General features: G+C 45.6%; 1 long non-coding RNA gene across 1 annotated transcript; it reads right to left on the bottom strand.

Moving 5' to 3' along the window:
* Positions 1-16,948: 16,948 nt before the first annotated feature.
* On the bottom strand, positions 16,949-17,957 carry LOC123484294. Its single transcript, XR_006658478.1, has 3 exons — positions 17,918-17,957; positions 17,519-17,577; positions 16,949-17,035 (listed from the first exon to the last, which is right to left on the bottom strand). It is a non-coding gene; the product is annotated as an uncharacterized LOC123484294 (long non-coding RNA).
* Positions 17,958-22,748: the final 4,791 nt, after the last annotated feature.

The following is a 22,748-nucleotide window of genomic DNA, read 5'->3' as shown; positions in this document are numbered from 1 at the left end:
GTAACAGGGTCAGAGTAGCTGGGTCTTTCAGTAACAGGGTCAGAGTAGCTGGGTCTGCCAGTAACAGGCTCAGAGTAGCTGGGTATGTCAGTAACATGGTCAGAGTAGCTGGGTCTGTCAGTAACAGGGTCAGAGTAGCTGGGTCTTTCAGTAACAGGGTCAGAGTAGCTGTGTCTGTCAGTAACAGGGTCAGAGTAGCTGGGTATGTCAGTAACAGGGTCAGAGTAGCTGGGTCTTTCAGTAACAGGGTCTGAGTAGCTGGGTCTGTCAGTAACAGGGTCAGAGTAGCTGGGTCTATCAGTAACAGGGTCAGAGTAGCTGGGTCTGTCAGTAACAGGGTCAGAGTAGCTGGGTCTGTCAGTAACAGGGTCAGAGTAAATGGGTCTTTCAGTAACAGGGTCAGAGTAGCTGGGTCTGTCAGTAACAGGGTCAGAGTAGCTGGGTCTGTCAGTAACAGGGTCAGAGTAGCTGGGTCTTTCAGTAACAGGGTCAGAGTAGCTGGGTCTGTCAGTAACAGGGTCAGAGTAGCTGGGTCTGTCAGTAACAGGGTCAGAGTAGCTGGGTCTTTCAGTAACAGGGTCAGAGTAGCTGGGTCTTTCAGTAACAGGGTCAGAGTAGCTGGGTCTTTCAGTAACAGGGTCAGAGTAGCTGGGTCTTTCAGTAACAGGGTCATAGTAGCTGGGTCTGTCAGTAACAGGGTCAGAGTAGCTGGGTCTTTCAGTAACAGGGTCAGAGTAGCTGGGTCTGTCAGTAACAGGGTCAGAGTAGCTGTGTCTGTCAGTAACAGGGTCAGAGTAGCTGGGTCTTTCAGTAACAGGGTCAGAGTAGCTGGGTCTTTCAGTAACAGGGTCAGAGTAGCTGGGTCTGTCAGTAACAGGGTCAGAGTAGCTGGGTATTTCAGTAACAGGGTCAGAGTAGCTGGGTCTGTCAGTAACAGGGTCAGAGTAACTGGGTCTGTCAGTAACAGGGTCAGAGTAGCTGGGTCTGTCAGTAACAGGGTCAGAGTAGCTGGGTCTGTCAGTAACAGGGTCAGAGTAGCTGGGTCTGTCAGTAACAGGGTCAGAGTAGCTGGGTCTGTCAGTAACAGGGTCAGAGTAGCTGGGTCTGTCAGTAACAGGGTCAGAGTAGCTGGGTCTGTCAGTAACATGGTCAGAGTAGCTGGGTCTGTCAGTAACAGGGTCAGAGTAGCTGGGTCTTTCAGTAACAGGGTCAGAGTAGCTGGGTCTTTCAGTAACAGGGTCAGAGTAGCTGGGTCTTTCAGTAACAGGGTCAGAGTAGCTGGGTCTGTCAGTAACAGGTTCAGAGTAGCTGGGTCTTTCAGTAACAGGGTCAGAGTAGCTGGGTCTGTCAGTAAAAGAGGTCAGAGTAGCTGGGTCTTTCAGTAACAGGGTCAGAGTAGCTGGGTCTGTCAGTAACAGGGTCAGAGTAGCTGGGTCTTTCAGTAACAGGGTCAGAGTAGCTGGGTCTTTCAGTAACAGGGTCCGAGTAGCTGGGTCTGTCACTAACAGGGTCAGAGTAGCTGGGTCTGTCAGTAACAGGGTCAGAGTAGCTGGGTCTTTCAGTAACAGGGTCAGAGTAGCTGGGTCTGTCAGTAACAGGGTCAGAGTAGCTGGGTCTTTCAGTAACAGGGTCAGAGTAGCTGGGTCTTTCAGTATCAGGGTCAGAGTAGCTGGGTCTTTCAGTAACAGGGTCAGAGTAGCTGGGTCTTTCAGTAACAGGGTCAGAGTAGCTGGGTCTTTCAGTAACAGGGTCAGAGTAGCTGGGTCTTTCAGTAACAGGGTCAGAGTAGCTGGGTCTTTCAGTAACAGTGTCAGAGTAGCTGGGTCTTTCAGTAACAGGGTCAGAGTAGCTGGGTCTTTCAGTAACAGGGTCAGAGTAGCTGGGTCTTTCAGTAACAGGGTCAGAGTAGCTGGGTCTGTCAGTAACAGGTTCAGAGTAGCTGGGTCTTTCAGTAACAGGGTCAGAGTAGCTGGGTCTGTCAGTAACAGGGTCAGAGTAGCTTGGTCTTTCAGTAACAGGGTCAGAGTAGCTGGGTCTTTCAGTAACAGGGTCAGAGTAGCTGGGTCTTTCAGTAACAGGGTCCGAGTAGCTGCGTCTGTCACTAACAGGGTCAGAGTAGCTGGGTCTGTCAGTAACAGGGTGAGAGTAGCTGGGTCTTTCAGTAACAGGGTCAGAGTAGCTGGGTCTGTCAGTAACAGGGTCAGAGTAGCTGGGTCTTTCAGTAACAGGTCAGAGTAGCTGGGTCTTTCAGTAACAGGGTCAGAGTAGGTGGGTCTTTCAGTAACAGGGTCCGATTAGCTGGGTCTGTCAGTAACAGGGTCAGAGTAGCTGGGTCTTTCAGTAACAGGGTCAGAGTAGCTGGGTCTTTCAGTATCAGGGTCAGAGTAGCTGGGTCTGTCAGTAACAGGGTCAGAGTAGCTGGGTCTGTCAGTAACAGGGTCAGAGTAGCTGGGTCTTTCAGTAACAGGGTCAGAGTAGCTGGGTCTTTCAGTAACAGGGTCAGAGTAGCTGGGTCTTTCAGTAACAGGGTCAGAGTAGCTGGGTCTTTCAGTAACAGGGTCAGAGTAGCTGGGTCTTTCAGTAACAGGGTCAGAGTAGCTGGGTCTTTCAGTAACAGGGTCAGATTAGCTGGGTCTGTCAGTAACAGGGTCAGAGTAGCTGGGTCTTTCAGTAACAGGGTCAGAGTAGCTGGGTCTTTCAGTAACAGGGTCAGAGTAGCTGTGTCTGTCAGTAACAGGGTCAGAGTAGCTGGGTCTGTCAGTAACAGGGTCAGAGTAGCTGGGTCTTTCAGTAACAGGGTCAGAGTAGCTGGGTCTTTCAGTAACAGGGTCAGAGTAGCTGGGTCTTTCACTAACAGGGTCAGAGTTGCTGGGTCTGTCAGTAACAGGGTCAGAGTAGCTGGGTCTTTCAGTGACAGGGTCAGAGTAGCTGGGTCTGTCAGTAACAGGGTCAGAGTAGCTGGGTCTTTCAGTAACAGGGTCAGAGTAGCTGGGTCTTTCAGTATCAGGGTCAGAGTAGCTGGGTCTTTCAGTAACAGGGTCAGAGTAGCTGGGTCTTTCAGTAACAGGGTCAGAGTAGCTGGGTCTTTCAGTAACAGGGTCAGAGTAGCTGGGTATTTCAGTAACAGGGTCAGAGTAGCTGGGTCTTTCAGTAACAGTGTCAGAGTAGCTGGGTCTTTCAGTAACAGGGTCAGAGTAGCTGGGTCTGTCAGTAACAGGGTCAGAGTAGCTGGGTCTTTCAGTAACAGGGTCAGAGTAGCTGGGTCTTTCATTAACAGGGTCAGAGTAGCTGGGTATTTCAGTAACAGGGTCAGAGTAGCTGGGTATTTCAGTAACAGGGTCAGAGTAGCTGGGTCTTTCAGTAACAGGGTCAGAGTAGCTGGGTCTTTCAGTAACAGTGTCAGAGTAGCTGGGTCTTTCATTAACAGGGTCAGAGTAGCTGGGTCTGTCAGTAACAGGGTCAGAGTAGCTGGGTCTGTCAGTAACAGGGTCAGAGTAGCTGGGTCTTTCAGTAACAGGGTCAGAGTAGCTGGGTCTGTCAGTAACAGGGTCAGAGTAGCTGGGTCTGTCAGTAACAGGGTCAGAGTAGCTGGGTCTTTCAGTAACAGGGTCAGAGTAGCTGGGTCTTTCAGTAACAGGGTCAGAGTAGCTGGGATTTCAGTAACAGGGTCAGAGTAGCTGGGTCTGTCAGTAACAGGGTCAGAGTAGCTGGGTCTTTCAGTAACAGGGTCAGAGTAGCTGGGTCTTTCAGTAACAGGGTCAGAGTAGCTGGGTCTTTCAGTAACAGGGTCAGAGTAGCTGGGTCTGTCAGTAACAGGGTCAGAGTAGCTGGGTCTGTCAGTAACAGGGTCAGAGTAACTGGGTCTGTCAGTAACAGGGTCAGAGTCAGAGTAGCTGGGTCTCTGATGCAGATATCAGTTAGCATGACAGGTACACACAACCATAAAGGATACAAGCACAACTACTGCCCTGCACTCTCATGTTAACAGTTCACACCTCTTGACTTGAACTAGTCCATCTCAAGGTCTGATGGGTAATGTTAGACTCCAGATGTGGAACTCATCCAGACTGATATGGACCCACACCACATGAGGAAGTCACACCTCATTACTTGAGTCTTAGAGGTGTTGATACAGCTAAATGACTTTGTTGTTTCAGTCAAAGTAACATCATAAAGTATCTATCTGTTATCTGGTCCCTCATACAGCCTGTTAATACTACACTTGATACATTGCATACCTGGAGAAATATTACATATTATTAGATAATAATAGAGTCATACAAACACGCAAGCAGGCATGCACGCTCACACACACACTTATGAGAAGGTACAGAGTGGCTGGCCAAGCAGTTGACACATCACGTGTCAAGTAGATGGAAACATGATGGTTTCTACAGACCTGAAAACTACCCCACAGACATGAAGCACAGGCCCCATTAACCCATCAGTCCTCAGGCCCGCTTAACACACAAAAAGGACTAGGCATGCATATGCAATCATATGCACACACACTCACATAACCCCTCAGTCCTCCCCTCAGACCTGAAACCAAGGCCCCACTTAACCCCTCAGTCCTCCCCTCAGACCTGAAACCCAGGCCCCCCTTAACCCCTCAGTCCTCCCCTCAGACCTGAAACCCAGGCCCCCCTTAACCCCTCAGTCCTCCCCCTCAGACCTGAAACCCAGGCCCCCCTTAACCCCTCAGTCCTCCCCTCAGACCTGAAAACCAGGCCCCCTTAACCCCCTCAGTCTTCCCCTCAGACCTAAAACCCAGGCCCCCTTAACCCCTCAGTCCTCCCCTCAGACCTGAAACCCAGGCTCCCCTTAACCCCTCAGTCCTCCCCTCAGACCTGAAACCCAGCCCCCTTAACCCCTCAGTCCTCCCCTCAGACCTGAAACCCAGGCCCCCCTTAACCCCTCAGTCCTCCCCTCAGACCTGAAACTCAGGCCCCCTTAACCCCTCAGTCCTCCCCCTAAGACCTGAAACCCAGGCCCCCCTTAACCCCTCAGTCCTCCCCTCAGACCTGAAACCCAGGCCCCCCTTAACCCCTCAGTCCTCCCCTCAGACCTGAAACCCAGGCCCCCTTAACCCCTCAGTCCTCCCCTCAGACCTGAAACCCAGGCCCCCCTTAACCCCTCAGTCCTCCCCTCAGACCTGAAACCCAGCCCCCCTTAACCCCTCAGTCCTCCCCTCAGACCTGAAACCCAAGCCCCCCTTAACCCCTCAATCCTCCCCTCAGACCTGAAACCCAGGCCCCCCTTAACCCCTCAGTCCTCCCCTCAGACCTGAAACCCAGCCCCCCTTAACCTCTCAGTCCTCCCCTACAGAGCAGCAGCACTAGCTGAGTAAACCACAACCACAGACATAGGACTATACATGATGTACAATCATATGGACACTCTCCCATATACCCACATATATGTGCACTCATGTAAACAGATACATACATTGACCACTACTAATGTTGATAAGTCTGATATTATGATGTTGGCATTACAGTACTCATATAAGAGTTAGTCACTGATTGGCTGAAAAGACACACTCAGTACACAGGAAACCCACACTGACTTCCTGTTGTTCAGAGTAGCTGGGTCTTTCAGTAACAGGTTCAGAGTAGCTGGGTCTGTCAGTAACAGGGTCAGAGTAGCTGGGTCTTTCAGTAATAGGGTCAGAGTAGCTGGGTCTTTCAGTAACAGGGTCAGAGTAGCTGGGTCTGTCTGTAACAGGGTCAGAGTAGCTGGGTCTGTCAGTAACAGGGTCAGAGTAGCTGGGTCTGTCAGTAACAGGGTCAGAGTAGCTGGGTCTTTCAGTAACAGGGTCAGAGTAGCTGGGTCTTTCAGTAACAGGGTCAGAGTAGCTGGGTCTTTCAGTAACAGGGTCAGAGTAGCTGGGTCTTTCACTAACAGGGTCAGAGTAGCTGGGTCTTTCAGTAACAGGGTCAGAGTAGCTGGGTCTTTCAGTAACAGGGTCAGAGTAGCTGGGTCTGTCAGTAACAGGGTCAGAGTAGCTGGGTCTTTCAGTAGCAGGGTCAGAGTAGCTGGGTCTTTCACTAACAGGGTCAGAGTAGCTGGGTCTTTCAGTAACAGGGTCTGAGTAGCTGGGTCTTTCAGTAACAGGTTCAGAGTAGCTGGGTCTTTCAGTAACAGGGTCAGAGTAGCTGGGTCTTTCATTAGTCCTACTTCCTGACTACAGGTATAAAGTCCTATAGGCCTACTTTAAGCCTCTGTATAAATGTATTTTCTTCAAGGTTTAAAGGTCAACTCAGTCATCAAAATGTGTTTTTATTTCTTCATAGAGTGTCTATAGGTCTCTTAAGGTGTTGCTATCTAAGGTGAACACCTCAAAGCTGAATATTTTCCATTGACGTCATGAATGTGTGAAGCCTGTTTACCTCGATTGTAGACCCTACTTTTCATGTCACACAACATCGGTTTCCGAGAAAAGGACCACAAGCTGAAAACTTTCCACTCGATCGAACCAATCGCTGCTCGTATGTCCTTTCATGGTAAAGTATGTCAAATCATGAACACGGAAATACGCAGCAAAGACCTTGTTACTCAAAGACCCAGCTACTCTCTGACAGTCACCATCAGACCATCAGACCACCAGATGGACAGGCTGTGTGTTGCTCTGATTGCATTCTTATGTGAGTAACTTGTTTTACTGGGCCTTATAGCTGGATGATAGCTGATTTCTTGATGTGGTTTTATAGTTGACTAGATTTGTTATCTTATTATCGTGATATTTTGATCACTGTGGTAAAGACATGAGGTTTATCTTTACATGTGGAGAAGTTTATGATATCAAAGTGACATTCTGTGATTCATCCTAACACTGTTCCTCTGCTACCTGTAGGTGCTGTTTCCTCCAGTCAGTTCATCCTAACACTGTTCCTCTGCTACCTGTAGGTGCTGTTTCCTCCAGTCAGTTCATCCTAACACTGTTCCTCTGCTACCTGTAGGTGCTGTTTCCTCCAGTCAGTTCATCCCTAACACTGTTCCTCTGCTACCTGTAGGTGCTGTTTCCTCCAGTCAGTTCATCCTAACACTGTTCCTCTGCTACCTGTAGGTGCTGTTTCCTCCAGTCAGGATGGGATCTCTGCAGCAGAGGTGGAGCTGAGAGTCAGACCAGGAAACAACATCACTCTCTACTGTGACTGTATCATAACTACTGGAGTATACATTATGTGGTATAGGAACTGTTCTCACAAGTACCAGCCACCTCTTGTTATTTCAACTTACAACGTTCACCAAAATCTTCAGGACATTTCTGATAATCCCAACCCTTTCCCTGGATATAATGTGGTGTGGAACCCCTCTAACAACTCCTATGATCTACTGATTGAGAACATCTCTGAATCTGACCTGGGACTCTACTACTGTGGGACTATGGAGACTAACGTGGTGGAAGAAGGAAAACTAATTAAACAGAAAGAGTTGTACCACTATGGAAACATCACCACTAGGATTTCACTTGGTAAGAACAATTATTATTCTATATGTAGATCTTCTGGATGTATCTTTAGTATTATTAATATTGTATTAGTATTGGTGTGTCTGGGTTCCATTAAATGTTATTTTGAATCAATCATCCGAGGCTGATCTAGGGTCATAAAACATTGCCTCAAGATCATCTGTAAACATCCAATCAGCAGTAGATAATTGACATCTCACTCTAAGAGTTTAGTTCTGTTTGTGTTTAATGTTTTGTCCAGACGTCAGTCCTCCTGAGTCCTCCTCCTCCTCCTCCTCCTCCTCCTCCTCCTCCTCCCCTCCTCCTGAGTCCCCCTCCTCCTCTCCTGATGTAGACTGTGGACTGTGTTGGATGTTGCTGTTCAGTCTGTGTCCTGTGTCTGCTCTCCTCTCCTCCCTCCTCTCCTCTTCCTGTGTCTACTCCTTCTGCAGAACAACAGGTAAACTAACTTCATTATTAATAGCATTATGTTTTCTTTTTTCTTTCACTATTTCATAGCATGCACTGACTCACTCATTCCTTTTGTCGATTTGATTGATTTAAATTCCATCTTACTAACTGTTGAAGTAAGGAACATCCTACATCCTAAACTTCCATTTTTGACAACATCAATAATATACAAAATTGATTATTTTACTTACAAAGTTAGTATACATTCACTCTCACTTAATCTGTTTTACTCTCCAACTCAATCAATCAATTAAATAATCAATCAATCAATAAACCAGCCATCAATCAATCAATCAATCAAACCTTCTTTCAAATACTCTGGTAAACTAATGTAGACCAGGTTAAATTGACAGCTCAATATCAGATGTGTTCTTTACTTGTTGTTTTAATGGTGATAATTCTTCCTCTGCAGCTGAGACTCAGGTTCCTCTGAACAGGACTACCACCAGGGGAAGTGAGAGAAGAGAGAAGGTATAGTCAGAATGGGTGTTGTAGTTCTTTGACTGGTGGCCATCTTTATTTGTAGTCCATGTGATTTGTAACCCAGTACTATTCAAAGCATTGGCGAGTATACTCATTAAAAACTAAAGTAATAAGCAGTAAAACATAGTGACATGATGCATTTCATGAAATAATAATAATGTATGATTATATATGAATAATATTAACAGATTAATTGTAAAATCTCTCTCTCTCTCTCTCTCTCTCTCTCTCTCTCTCTCTCTCTCTCTCTCTCTCTCAGGAGGAAGGAGATCTGTGTTATGCCTCGTTGGATATCCGTCAGGGACAGAGGAGACCAAAGAAGAAGAAGAGAGTCCAGAACTCTGACTTCAGTACCTACACAGCCATCAATACCAGCAGAGTGTGAGAGATATACCAGCCATCAATACCAGCAGTGTGAGACCTATACCATCCATCAATACCAGCAGAGTGTGAGACCTATACCATCCATCAATACCAGCAGAGTGAGACCAATACCAGCCATCAATACCAGCAGAGTGAGACCTATACCATCCATCAATACCAGCAGACTGTGATACCTATACCAGCCATCAATACCAGCAGACTGTGAGACCTATACCATCCATCAATACCAGCAGAGTGTGAGACCTATACCATCCATCAATACCAGCAGAGTGTGAGACCTATACCAGCCATCAATACCAGCAGAGTGAGACCTATACCATCCATCAATACCAGCAGAGTGAGACCTATACCATCCATCTATACCAGCAGGATGTGAGACCTATACCCTCCATCAATACCAGCAGAGTGAGACCTTTACCATCCATCAATACCAGCAGAGTGAGACCTATACCAGCCATCAATACCAGCAGGGTGTGAGACCTATACCATCCATCAATACCAGCAGAGTGTGAGACCTATACCCTCCATCAATACCAGCAGACTGTGAGACCTATACCATCCATCGATACCAGCAGAGTGAGACCTATACCCTCCATCAATACCAGCAGAGTGTGAGACCTATACCAGCCATCAATACCAGCAGTGTGAGACCTATACCATCCATCAATACCAGCAGAGTGAGACCTATACCAGCCATCAATACCAGCAGAGTGTGAGACCTATACCAGCCATCAATACCAGCAGGGTGTTAGACTTGAACCATTATAGACTTAACTGGGAGGAGAAGAACTTTGATGTTATTACCAGTTATTTTACTTTTTATGGAATAATTTTAACTTCCAATATCTTTCTCTCTCTCTCAACGTATGACAATGAGTTTAGAGTCATTTTATTATGGTTGAGTATTATTTTTTGCCTTTATAATTATAAAAAATTATGTTTTTAAGCTTGCATTAATTTGACTGTAGAACGCACCTGCATTGAATATATCAGAGTAAAATAATATTTTCAAAACTTCAGGAAATATGGTCATATATATTTTTGTAAAGGGAAGTGATATGTTTTAAATGTACCTTGAATAAATATTGATTTAGTTTAATTTGATTTACTGATTTTACTTTCATTGCCGTAAGCATTTAGAATTGATTATAAACTTAGGTGTGGTGAATTACGAAGACACTGCTTGTATCAAAAAGAGATAAAGTGACAGCGCTACTTGCAAGACAGATGATCCAAGAGTGACGTAGTCTACCCCCTATGGAACGTTTTGGTTTTTTAAATGTGCACCCCTTGGGGTCCGCAGGACCAAGTTTGGGAAATTCTGCCCTATGGTCTCCTCAATGTTAAGGTCATACCATTCTGTTTGGAAAGGCTCCAGCAACCTTTCAGAGGTTTTGTTTGAGGGTGTGGCTTAGACAATTAGCAGGTGTGGCTTACATATTAAGAGGGTTGGCTTAGACGTGACAAGGGTGTGACTCTTAGGCTAAGAAGGTGTGGCTTAGATGCTAAGGGGGTGTGTCTTTAGAGGAAGACAGATACTGAACAGAACCACAGCACAGTTTCTGTGGTTTCATACAAACACCTAGCCTATGGTTGAAGTTTACTAAAAGTAGCTCAGTAAAGCTTTCAACCACATTCTCAATAGAGTTACATAGAGAAGTCAGGTGAATTATACCACAGAACATTATAATCTCAGAAAAACATCATTTTATTTCAACATATATATACATGATTATTTATTATTATTATTGATCCATGGTCTGAGCTGGGTCCTGGTGGTGGTCTCCAGAGCTCTGTTTCTGTTCCTCATTCCTGCTGTCTTCCTGACTGTGGTCTGAGCTGGGTCCTGGTGGTGGTCTCCAGAGCTCTGTTTCTGTTCCTCATTCCTGCTGCCTTCCTGACTGTGGTCTGAGCTGGGTCCTGGTGGTGGTCTCCAGAGCTCTGTTTCTGTTCCTCATTCCTGCTGTCTTCCTGACTGTGGTCTGAGCTGGGTCCTGGTGGTGGTCTCCAGAGCTCTGTTTCTGTTCCTCATTCCTGCTGTCTTCCTGACTGTGGTCTGAGCTGGGTCCTGGTGGTGGTCTCCAGAGCTCTGTTTCTGTTTCTCATTCCTGCTGCCTTCTGGGTAGGGAACACACACGGTGGGTCAGGACATGGGGATACTCATATCTGTTCGTTATCAGAACTCAGGATAAGACCCAGATGCAGACAGTTCGAATCACAGATGTTTATTAACAAAACAGGGGGCAGCAGACGACAGGTCAAGGGCAGGCAGAGGTCGGTAATCCAGGGCAGAGACAGAAAGATACAGAACGGCAGGCATAGGTCGGTAATCTAGGGCAGAGACAGTAAAATACAGAACGGCAGGCAGAGGTCGGTAATTCAGGGCAGAGACAGTAAAATACAGAACGGCAGGCAGGGTCAGGATAGGGCAGGCAGAGTAGGCTTGACGAGACAAGAGGAGACAGAGGGCTGTGAGACAAAGGTTTACAATCCTTGATACATCAAAAGTGGGATGTATACGGAGGGTGCTGGGCAACAGAAGATGAACAGCAGAGGGGCTAAGGATCTTAGAGATGGGGAAAGGTCCGATAAAATGGGGGGAAAGTTTGCTGGACTCCACCCGGAGGGGCAGATCCCGAGTGGACATCCATACCCTCTGCCCGAGACGATAACGGGGAGCCGGGGTCCGGTGGCCGTCCGCCTGTCATCGATACCTGGAGGGGGTCTTGAGAAGAGCAGACCGGGCTCTCTTCTAGGTACGGCCACAGCTCAGGGAAGAGCGTGGGGCTGATAACCCATCGAACACTCGAAAGGCGAGAGACCAGTGGCTGAGCAGGGGAGGGTGTTGCGTGCGTATACTACCTACACAAGTTGCTGGCTCCAGGTGTTGAACCGGGTGAACAGCAGGGCCCAGCGAGCTTGCCTGGAGTTAAGCCGCTTGGCGGTGTGCAGATATTCCAGGTTCTTGTGATCCGTGAAAGTGTCTACCTCCACCACGAACTGACGGGACGGGGTCCGGATGGATTCATATTGGAGCTGTGGTGAAGCGGTGCTTAAGGTCCAGGAACTCCCGGTCAGCAGCTGGGCACTACGTGAACGGGACCATGGGAGAGGTGAGTGCTGAAAGGGGGGAATTCAGGGTGCTCAAATCAAATCAAATCAAATCAAATTTTATTGGTCACATGCGCCGAATACAACAGGTGCAGACATTACAGTGAAATGCTTACTTACAGCCCTTAACCAACAGTGCATTTATTTTAAACAAAAAAGTAAGAATAAAACAACAACAAAAAAGTGTTGAGAAAAAAAGAGCAGAAGTAAAATAAAGTGACAGTAGGGAGGCTATATATACAGTAAAATAAAGTGACAGTAGGGAGGCTATATATACAGGGGGGTACCGTTGCATAGTCAATGTGCGGGGCACCGACTAGTTGAGGTAGTTGAGGTAATATGTACATGTGGGTAGAGTTAAAGTGACTATGCATAAATACTTAACAGAGTAGCAGCAGCGTAAAAAGGATGGGGTGGGGGGGCAGTGCAAATAGTCCGGGTAGCCATGATTAGCTGTTCAGGAGTCTTATGGCTTGGGGGTAGAAGCTGTTGAGAAGTCTTTTGGACCTAGACTTGGCACTCCGGTACCGCTTGCCGTGCGGTAGCAGAGAGAACAGTCTATGACTAGGGTGGCTGGAGTCTTTGACAATTTTGAGGGCCTTTGAGGGTGCTGTAACCAGGGTGCTGTAACCAGGGTGCAGTAACCAGGGTTGCGAAGGTGAATGGAAAGATACTGGAGCGACAAACCGCCCTTGCTGTCTCTGTCTGGCCGGTTCCCGTCTCTCCATTGGGATTCTAAGCTTCTGACCCCTTTTTTTGTAGGCTGAGTCACTGGCTTACTGGTGCTTTCCATGCCGTCCCTAGGAGGGGTACGTTACTTGAGTGGGTTGAGTCACTGACGTGATCTTCCTGTCCAGTTTGTCGCCCCCTCGGGCTCATGCAGTGGAGGAGATCTTTGTGGGCTATTCTCAGCCTTGTCTCAAGGTAGTAGGTTGGTGGTCTGTTGATATCCCTCTGGTGGTGTGGGGGCTGTGCTTTGGCAAAGTGGGTGGGGTTATATCCTGCCTGGTTGGCCCTGTCTGGGGGTATCGTTGGACGGGGCCACAGTGTCTCCCGACCCCACTGTCTCAGCCTCCTGTATCTATGCTGCAATAGTCTATGTGCCGGGGGGCTAGTCTGTCAGTCTGTTATATCTGGTGTTACTCTCCTGTCTTATCTGGTGTCCTGTGTGAATTTAAGTATACTCCCTCTAATTCTCTCTCTCTCCCTCTCTCCCTCCCCTCCTGGAGGACCTGAGCCCTACAACCATGCCTCAGGACTACCTGACCTGATGACTCCTTGCTGTCCCCAGTCCACCTGGTCGTGCTGCTGCTCCAGTTTCCACTCTTCTGCCTGCGGCTATGGAACCCTGACCTGTTCACCGGACGTGCTACCTTGTCCCAGACCTGCTGTTTTCAACTCGCTCGCTCTACCGCACCTGCTATTTCAACCTCTAAATGCCCGGCTATGAAAAGCCAAGTGACATTTACTCCTGATGTACTGACCTGTTGCAACCTCTACAACCGCTGTGATTATTATTTGACCCTGCTGGTCATCTATGAACGTTTGAACATCTTGGAGAAAAATCAGGCCTTAATGACCATGTACTGTTATAATCTCCACAGCCAGAAGTGGACTGGCCCCCCCTCAGAACATGGTTCCTCTCTAGGTTTTTTCCTAGGTTTCAGCCTTTCTAGGGAGTTTTTCCTAGCCACCGTGCTTCTACATCTGTATTGCTTACTGCTTGGGGTTTTAGGCTGGGTTTCTGTATAGCACTTTGTGACATCTGCTGATGTAAAAAGGGCTTCATAAATTAATTTGATTGATTGAACAGATCAGGGTGTGACATTTGTGTTAACATAACTTTTCATCCAGTACTGTGATGTGACAACAGTTTAACATGTTGTGTTGTTGTTGTTGTTGTGTTAAAACCAGGAGGTGGTAAGGAGAAGAGGGAAGTCCAGAAAAGAAGCAAAGGCCAGTCATTCTGAATTTAACTTCTCTTCTACGTGTCCAATGAGATCAGCATGATCTAATTTCCTCAAATGAAAGTGATGTTTTTTCAGAGACTACTGTTCTGTGGTATCATTAACCTTATTTCACTATGTAACTCTATTGAGCATGTGGTTTCACTGAAAGCTTTACTGAGCTACAGTACATTTAAGACACTTAAAATGTTCAACCATAGGCTAGGTCAGGGCTCTCCAACCCAGTTCGTGGAGATCTACTCTCCTGTAGGTTTTCGCTCCAACCCCAGTTGTAACTAACCTGATTCAGTTTATCAACCAGCTGATTATTAGAATCAGGTGTGCTAAATTAGAGTTGGATTGAAAACCAACAGAACGGTAGCTTTCCAGGAACAAGGTTAATCCTTAAGCGTCTGAGTAACATAATAAAAAAATCCCCATCATAATCCGAGATTTTTGCATATCCTACGTCTCAATATCCTGCCTTCCGCATCCGCGGTGGAATGTGGCCGAGCTACGGCGGTTTTTGTCGGACTGCTCACCAAAACGTCTGTAGCGTCCGAACGGTTTGTCCGATAAACTAATATGACCCCACTGTGGAAAGGGGAGACTCACAAATACGATGATGTTCTCCGTTTCGGTGTACAACCCCATAAAGTGCCACAGGGCTCATCTGAAGGTAACCCATACAAACAAATGGAAGTATGGAGGTAGTTTGGTGCCAACAAAAATAATAGCTTAAATATGTCCCACAAAACTAAAATATTCCCTGAGCTTTCAGACACTTCAAACTTATGATTTATTTTGTGACAGTCTTTTTTGCCATTTATGAATGTGTTATTCAATGTGTTTCTATGGGCTATAGTAGTCAAGGCCAAATTAAATATTTAACAAAACATTTTTTTTTATATATATATATTTTTATACCTAAAGGGGTCCTAAAATTCTAAATCAAATATCTAAATTATCCATGGTATGACCATCTTAAAACAATTCCATATGTTAGCTTAGTAAATAATGAAATACAATCTAATTAAACTGAATCAATATTTATTCAGCTACATTAACACATCAATACACGTAAAAAATGAAATAAAAATGAACTTTCACAACTACAATTACAAACTACAACTATATCAAGAGTTAATAAACCATATTCCCTGAGCTTAAAAACATTTTCTAAATCACTATTGTTATTATTATTAAAAGGCTACAGGCAAAAGTTGTATGAAAAATATTTTAAAAAGTTAAACAAATATCCCCCCAAATATTAAGTAACTCGTAAAAATATAAAAACTGTTGTTTTTCTTCCCAGCTGCTGGTATTGATGGCTGGTATAGGTCTCACACTCTGCTGGTATTGATGGATGGTATAGGTCTCACTCTGCTGGTATTGATGGCTGGTATAGGTCTCACTCTGCTGGTATTGATGGATGGTATAGGTCTCACTCTGCTGGTATTGATGGATGGTATAGGTCTCACCCTGCTGGTATTGATGGCTGGTATAGGTCTCACACTCTGCTGGTATTGATGGCTGGTATAGGTCTCACAGTCTGCTGGTATTGATGGAGGGTATATGTCTCACACTCTGCTGGTATTGATGGATGGTATAGGTCTCACAGTCTGCTGGTATTGATGGAGGGTATAGGTCTCACACTCTGCTGGTATTGATGGTTGGTATAGGTCTCACACCCTGCTGGTATTGATGGATGGTATAGGTCTCACTCTGCTGGTATTGATGGATGGTATAGGTCTCACTGCTGGTATTGATGGATGGTATAGGTCTCACTCTGCTGGTATTGATGGATGGTATAGGTCTCACTCTGCTGGTATTGATGGATGGTATAGGTCTCACTCTGCTGGTATTGATGGATGGTATAGGTCTCACCCTGCTGGTATTGATGGCTGGTATAGGTCTCACACTCTGCTGGTATTGATGGCTGGTATAGGTCTCACACTCTGCTGGTATTGATGGCTGGTATAGGTCTCACACTCTGCTGGTATTGATTGATGGTATAGGTCTCACTCTGCTGGTATTGATGGCTGGTATAGGTCTCACTCTGCTGGTATTGATGGATGGTATAGGTCTCACTCTGCTGGTATTGATGGCTGGTATAGGTCTCACACTCTGCTGGTATTGATGGCTGATATAGGTCTCACTCTGCTGGTATTGATGGATGGTATAGGTCTCACTCTGCTGGTATTGATGGATGGTATAGGTCTCACTCTGCTGGTATTGATGGATGGTATAGGGCACACTCTGCTGGTATTGATGGCTGGTATAGGGCACACTCTGCTGGTATTGATGGCTGGTATAGGTCTCACTCTGCTGGTATTGATGGCTGGTATAGGTCTCACTCTGCTGGTATTGATGGCTGGTATAGGTCTCACTCTGCTGGTACTGATGGATGGTATAGGTCTCACACTCTGCTGGTATTGATGGAGGGTATAGGTCTCACACTCAGCTGGTATTGATGGCTGGTATAGGTCTCACTCTGCTGGTATTGATGGATGGTATAGGTCTCACACTGCTGGTATCGATGGCTGGTATAGGTCTCACACTCTGCTGGTATTGATGGAGGGTATAGGTCTCACACTCTGCTGGTATCGATGGATGGTATAGGTCTCACACTCTGCTGGTATTGATGGAGGGTATAGGTCTCACACTCTGCTGGTATTGATGGATGGTATAGGTCTCACAGTCTGCTGGTATTGATGGAGGGTATAGGTCTCACACTCTGCTGGTATTGATGGTTGGTATAGGTCTCACACCCTGCTGGTATCGATGGAGGGTATAGGTCTCACACTCTGCTGGTATTGATGGATGGTATAGGTCTCACAGTCTGCTGGTATTGATGGAGGGTATAGGTCTCACACTCTGCTGGTATTGATGGTTGGTATAGGTCTCACACCCTGCTGGTATTGATGGCTGGTATAGGTCTCACTCTGCTGGTATTGATGGATGTTAAAGGTCTCACTCTGCTGGTATTGATGGATGGTATAGGTCTCACACTCTGCTGTTATTGATGGATGGTATAGGTCTCACTCTGCTGGTATAGGTCTCACACTCTGCTGGTATTGATGGCTGTGTAGGTACTGAAGTCAGAGTTCTGGACTCTCTTCTTCTTCTTTGGTCTCCTCTGTCCCTGACGGATATCCAACGAGGCATAACACAGATCTCCTTCCTCCTGAGAGAGAGAGAGAGAGAGAGAGAGGGGGGGGGAGTAGAGAGAGAGAGAGAGAGAGAGAGAGAGAGAGAGAGAGAGAGAGAGAGAGAGAGAGAGAGAGAGAGAGAGAGAGAGAGAGAGAGAGAGAGAGAGAGAGAGACACACAGATGGAGAGTGAGAGAGGCACACAGATGGAGAGTGAGAGAGGCACACAGATGGAGAGTGAGAGAGAAACACAGATGGAGAGTGAGAGAGCCAAGAGTGAGATGGGAGAGAGATACAAGAGAGAGAGATTTTACAATTAATCTGTTAATGTTATTGATACATTCATACATTATGATTATTTCAAGTAATTCATCATATTATTATGTTTTACTGCTTATTCCTTTAGTTTTTAATTAGTATACTTGCCACTGCTTTGAGTAGTACTGGGTTACAAATCACATGGACTACAAATAAAGATGGCCACCAGTCAAAGAACTACAACACACATTCTGACTATACCTTCTCTCTTCTCTCACTTCCCCTGGTGGTAGTCCTGTTCAGAGGAACCTGAGTCTCAGCTGCAGAGGAAGAATTATCACCATTAAAACAACAAGTAAAGAACACATCTGATATTGAGCTGTCAATTTATCATGGTCTACATTAGTTTACCAGAGTATTTGAAAGAAGGTTTGATTGATTTATTGATTGATTGATGGTTGATTGGTTGGATCAATGATTAATTTATTATTTCATTGATTGATTGAGTTGGAGAGTAAAACAGATTAAGTGAGAGTGAGTGTATTCTGACTTTTTAAGTACAATGACTTTTATCAAATAAAGGAATGAGTAAAAGAGTGCTATAAAAGAGTGAAGGAGTGACTAAGTGACTCCTGACAGAGAGTGAGAGAGTGAGTTTACCTGTTGTTCTGCAGAAGTAGTAGACACAGGAAGAGGAGAGGAGAGCAGACACAGGACACAGACTGAACAGCAACATCCAACACAGTCCACAGTCTACATCAGGAGAGGAGGAGGGGGACTCAGGAGGACTGACGTCTGGACAAAACACAGGTATAAATTAAGAACCTTGTCTCTCATTGAGATTACTTTTCTCTGGCAATATAGGTGTAAAGTACTTAAGTAAAAATACTTCAAGTACTTTTTGAGTAGTTTTTTTGGGTATCTGAACTTTACTATTCATATTTTTGACAACGTTCACTTCACTACATTCCTAAAGAAAATATGTACCTTTTACTCCATCCATTTTCCCTGACACCCCAAAGTACTTGTTACATTTCAAATGCTCAGGCAGGACAGCAATATGGTCCAATTCACGTACCTATCAATATAACAAGTTATCATCCCCCTGATCTGGCGGACGCACTAAATCAAAATACTGAGGATTGGAGTGTCTGTCCATGAATTTAAAAAACAAGACAATTGTGTCGTCTGGTAAGGAATAATAATAATAATAATAATAATAATAATAATACGCATAATAAGGAATTTGATAGTGTTTACTTTTACTCAAGACAATTTAATACTTTTTCCACAACTTACTGAACAAAAATATAAATGCAACATGCAACAATTTAAACGATTTTACTAAGTTACAGTTCATTTAAAGAAATCAGTCAGTTGAAATAAATTAATTAGGCCCTAATCAATGGATTTCACATGACTGGGCAGGGGTGCAGCCATGGGTGGGACTTTCACTTTTACTTAAGTCATTTTCTATTAAGGTATCTTTACTTTTGACTAAAGTAGACAATGTAGTGCTTTTTCCACCACTGAATTGTAAATATATTTTTTACACTAAGATACAGTGGAAAAACAAGATTTTTTTTTTTTTTTACCAAATGAAAGTCTGGTGACGACATTTCCATGCTGGTAGACCTCGTTGCCATAAATCGCTTTTTCTTTGCCTTGGAGAAACCCTTCCATGTTCAGCACCGTTTTCTTCAAACTCCCACAGTAGTAGATTCCCAGGTCAGATTCAGTAACGTTTTCAATTAATAGATCATAGGAGTGATTAGAGGGGTTCCACACCGGAGTGAAGCGAGGGGAAAACATTTGGTTTATAACTGGCATAACAAGAGTAGGTTGGTGCTCATGAGAACAATTCCTGAACCACACATTGTATTGTACCACACATACTCCAATGGAAACACTGCAGTCGCAGTAGAGAGTGATGTTGTCTCCTGGTCTGACTCTCAGCTCCACCTCTGCTGCAGAGATCCCATCCTGACTGGAGGAAACAGCACCTACAGGTAGCAGAGGAACAGTGTTAGGATGAACTGACTGGAGGAAACAGCACCTACAGGTAGCAGAGGAACAGTGTTAGGATGAACTGACTGGAGGAAACAGCACCTACAGGTAGCAGAGGAACAGTGTTAGGATGAACTGACTGGAGGAAACAGCACCTACAGGTAGCAGAGGAACAGTGTTAGGATGAACTGACTGGAGGAAACAGCACCTACAGGTAGCAGAGGAACAGTGTTAGGATGGACTGACTGGAGGAAACAGCACCTACAGGTAGCAGAGGAACAGTGTTAGGATGAACTGACTGGAGGAAACAGCATCTACAGGAAGCAGAGGAACAGTGTTAGGATGAACTGACTGGAGGAAACAGCACCTACAGGTAGCAGAGGAACAGTGTTAGGATGAACTGACTGGAGGAAACAGCACCTACAGGTAGCAGAGGAACAGTGTTAGGATGGACTGACTGGAGGAAACAGCACCTACAGGTAGCAGAGGAACAGTGTTAGGATGAACTGACTGGAGGAAACAGCACCTACAGGTAGCAGAGGAACAGTGTTAGGATGAACTAACTGGAGGAAACAGCAACAGGAAGCAGAAATACTGAATACAATTTTGATATCATAAACATCTGTACAGGCAAATATGTACTAGATGTTATTCACCACAGTCATCACAATAATAAGAAATCAGCTATCATTCAGCTATAAGGCCCAGTAAAACAAGTTACTCACATAAGAATGCAATCAGAGCAACACACAGCCTGTCCATCTGGTGGTCTGATGGTCTGATGGTGACTGTCAGAGAGTAGCTGGGTCTTTGAATAACAAGGTCTTTGCTGCGTATTTCCGTGTTCATGATTTGACATACTTTACCATGAAAGGGCATACGAGCAGCGATTGGTTCGATCGAGTGGAAAGTTTTCAGCTTGTGGTCCTTTTCTCTGAAACCCATGTTGTGACATGAAGAGGAGGGTCTAGCATCGAGGTAAACAGGTTTCACACCAACATGACGTCACTGGAAAATATTCAGCTTTAAGTTGGTCACTGTAGACAGCAACACCTAACTAGCAGCACCTGGTCAAGTCAACCTGCTGCAACATCATCAAATACAACATGAAGAACCAAACACTCATTCTGGTGTCTATTTTGACCCCCTAAGAAAAGACTGTTGAGACAGAGACCTATCTTGAGACAGAGGTCTTATGACAGAGACCTATCTTGAGACAGAGACCTATCTTGAGACAGAGACCTATTCTGAGACAGAGACCTATCCTGAGACAGAGACCTATCCTGAGACAGAGACCTATCCTGAGACAGAGACCTATCCTGAGACAGAGACCAATCCTGAGACAGAGACCTATCCTGAGACAGAGACCTATCCTGAGACAGAGACCTATCCTGAGACAGAGACCTATCTTGAGACAGAGACCTATCCTGAGACAGAGACCTATCCTGAGACAGACCTATCTTATGACAGAGACCTATCTTGAGACAGAGACCTATCTTGAGACAGAGACCTATCTTGAGACAGAGACCTATTCTGAGACAGAGACCTATCTTGAGACAGAGACCTATCCTGAGACAGAGACCTATCCTGAGACAGAGACCTATCTTGAGACAGAGACCTATATTGAGACAGAGACCTAAGGTTGGCCTATATAGCTGCAACCTGCCAGTATTAATGTTTGATTTATCAAATGATGAACATCCAGTAATCATAGCATTTAAATCCTCACCATGATCTGTATGAGCTAATTGAGGCATCCCAAAATTATTATTTATCCACCACACATCTAGGCCTCACCAATGTTGGAAACCCTGAATTGAATGCAGCAAGAAATTACAATCAGAAACTACAATAACCATGATGCTCTGGAGAGGATGTGATGGTACATTCAAGTCAATTATAGTTTAAGAGCTATGCCATTTGTAGTTCTTTATCTTTGTGGATGTAGTTCTGTATCTAACGATCTCTTTTTCTTCAGGATTAGTGGGAAAACAAATAGGACATAGACAGAGATATGATGCACTCAGTGAGAACATGTGTGACATCATCAGGAGAATAGCAGCACCATGGGTGAACAACTACTTATAACTTGGATGTACTCTCTTCCTCAGGCCAAATGGTAGACAGACAAACAGACAAACAGAGAGACAGACATCACCATGGCAACAGCAACAGGATGTCAGTGTGGGTTTCCTGTGTACTGAGTGTGTCTTTTCAGCCAATCAGTGACTAACTCTTATATGAGTACTTTAACGCCAACATCATAATATCAGACTTACCAACATTAGTAGTGGTCAATGTATGTATCTGTTTACATGAGTGCACATATATGTGGGTATATGGGAGAGTGTCCATATAATTGTGTATCATGTATAGTCCTATGTCTGTGGTTGTGGTTTACTCAGCTAGTGCTGCTGCTCTGTAGGGGAGGGGTTAAGGGGGGCCTGGGTTTCAGGTCTGAGGGGAGGACTGAGGGGTTAAGGGGGGCCTGGGTTTCAGGTCTGAGGGGAGGACTGAGGGGTTAAGGGGGGCTTGGGTTTCAGGTCTGAGGGGAGGACTGAGGGGTTAAGGGGGGCCTGGGTTTCAGGTCTGAGGGGAGGACTGAGGGGTTAAGGGGGGCCTGGGTTTCAGGTCTGAGGGGAGGACTGAGGGGGTTAAGGGGGACTGGGTTTCAGGTCTGAGGGGAGGACTGAGGGGTTAAGGGGGGCCTGGGTTTCAGGTCTGAGGGGAGGACTGAGGGGTTAAGGGGGGCCTGGGTTTCAGGTCTGAGGGGAGGACTGAGGGGTTAAGGGGGGCCTGGGTTTCAGGTCTGAGGGGAGGACTGAGGGGTTAAGGGGGGCCTGGGTTTCAGGTCTGAGGGGAGGTCTGAAGGGTTAAGTGATGCCTGGAATTCAGTTCTGTGGGGAGGACTGATGGGTTAACGGGGCCTATGCTTCAGGTCTGAGGGGTAGTTTTCAGGTCTGTAGAAACCACAATGTTTCCATCTACTTGACATGTGATGTGTCAACTGCTTGGCCAGCCACTCAGTACCTTCTCATAAGTGTGTGTGTGAGCGTGCATGCCTGTTTGTGTGCAAAATACTATGCGACTCTATTATTATCTAATAATATGTAATATTTCTCCAGGTATGCATGGTATAAAGTGTAGTATTAACAGGCTGTATGAGGGACCAGATACCAGATAGATACTTTATGATGTTACTTTGACTGAAACAACAAAGTAATTCAGCTGAATCAATACCTCTAAGACTCAAGTCATGAGGTGTGACTTCCTCATGTGGTGTGGGTCCATCTCAGTCTGGATGTGTTCCACATCTGGAGTCTAACATTACCCATCAGACCCTGAGATGGACTAGTTCAAGTCAAGAGGTGTGAACTGTTAACATGAGAGTGCAGGGCAGTAGTTGGGCTTGTATCCTTTATGGTTGTGTGTACCTGTCATACTAACTGATATCTGCTTCAGAGACCCAGCTACTCTGACCCTG

Source organism: Coregonus clupeaformis, unplaced genomic scaffold (genome assembly GCF_020615455.1).
Source record: "Coregonus clupeaformis isolate EN_2021a unplaced genomic scaffold, ASM2061545v1 scaf0262, whole genome shotgun sequence".
Lineage (NCBI taxonomy): Eukaryota > Metazoa > Chordata > Actinopteri > Salmoniformes > Salmonidae > Coregonus > Coregonus clupeaformis.
Note: the sequence above shows the minus strand (reverse complement) of the source record. Positions and strands in the feature narration are given on the sequence as shown.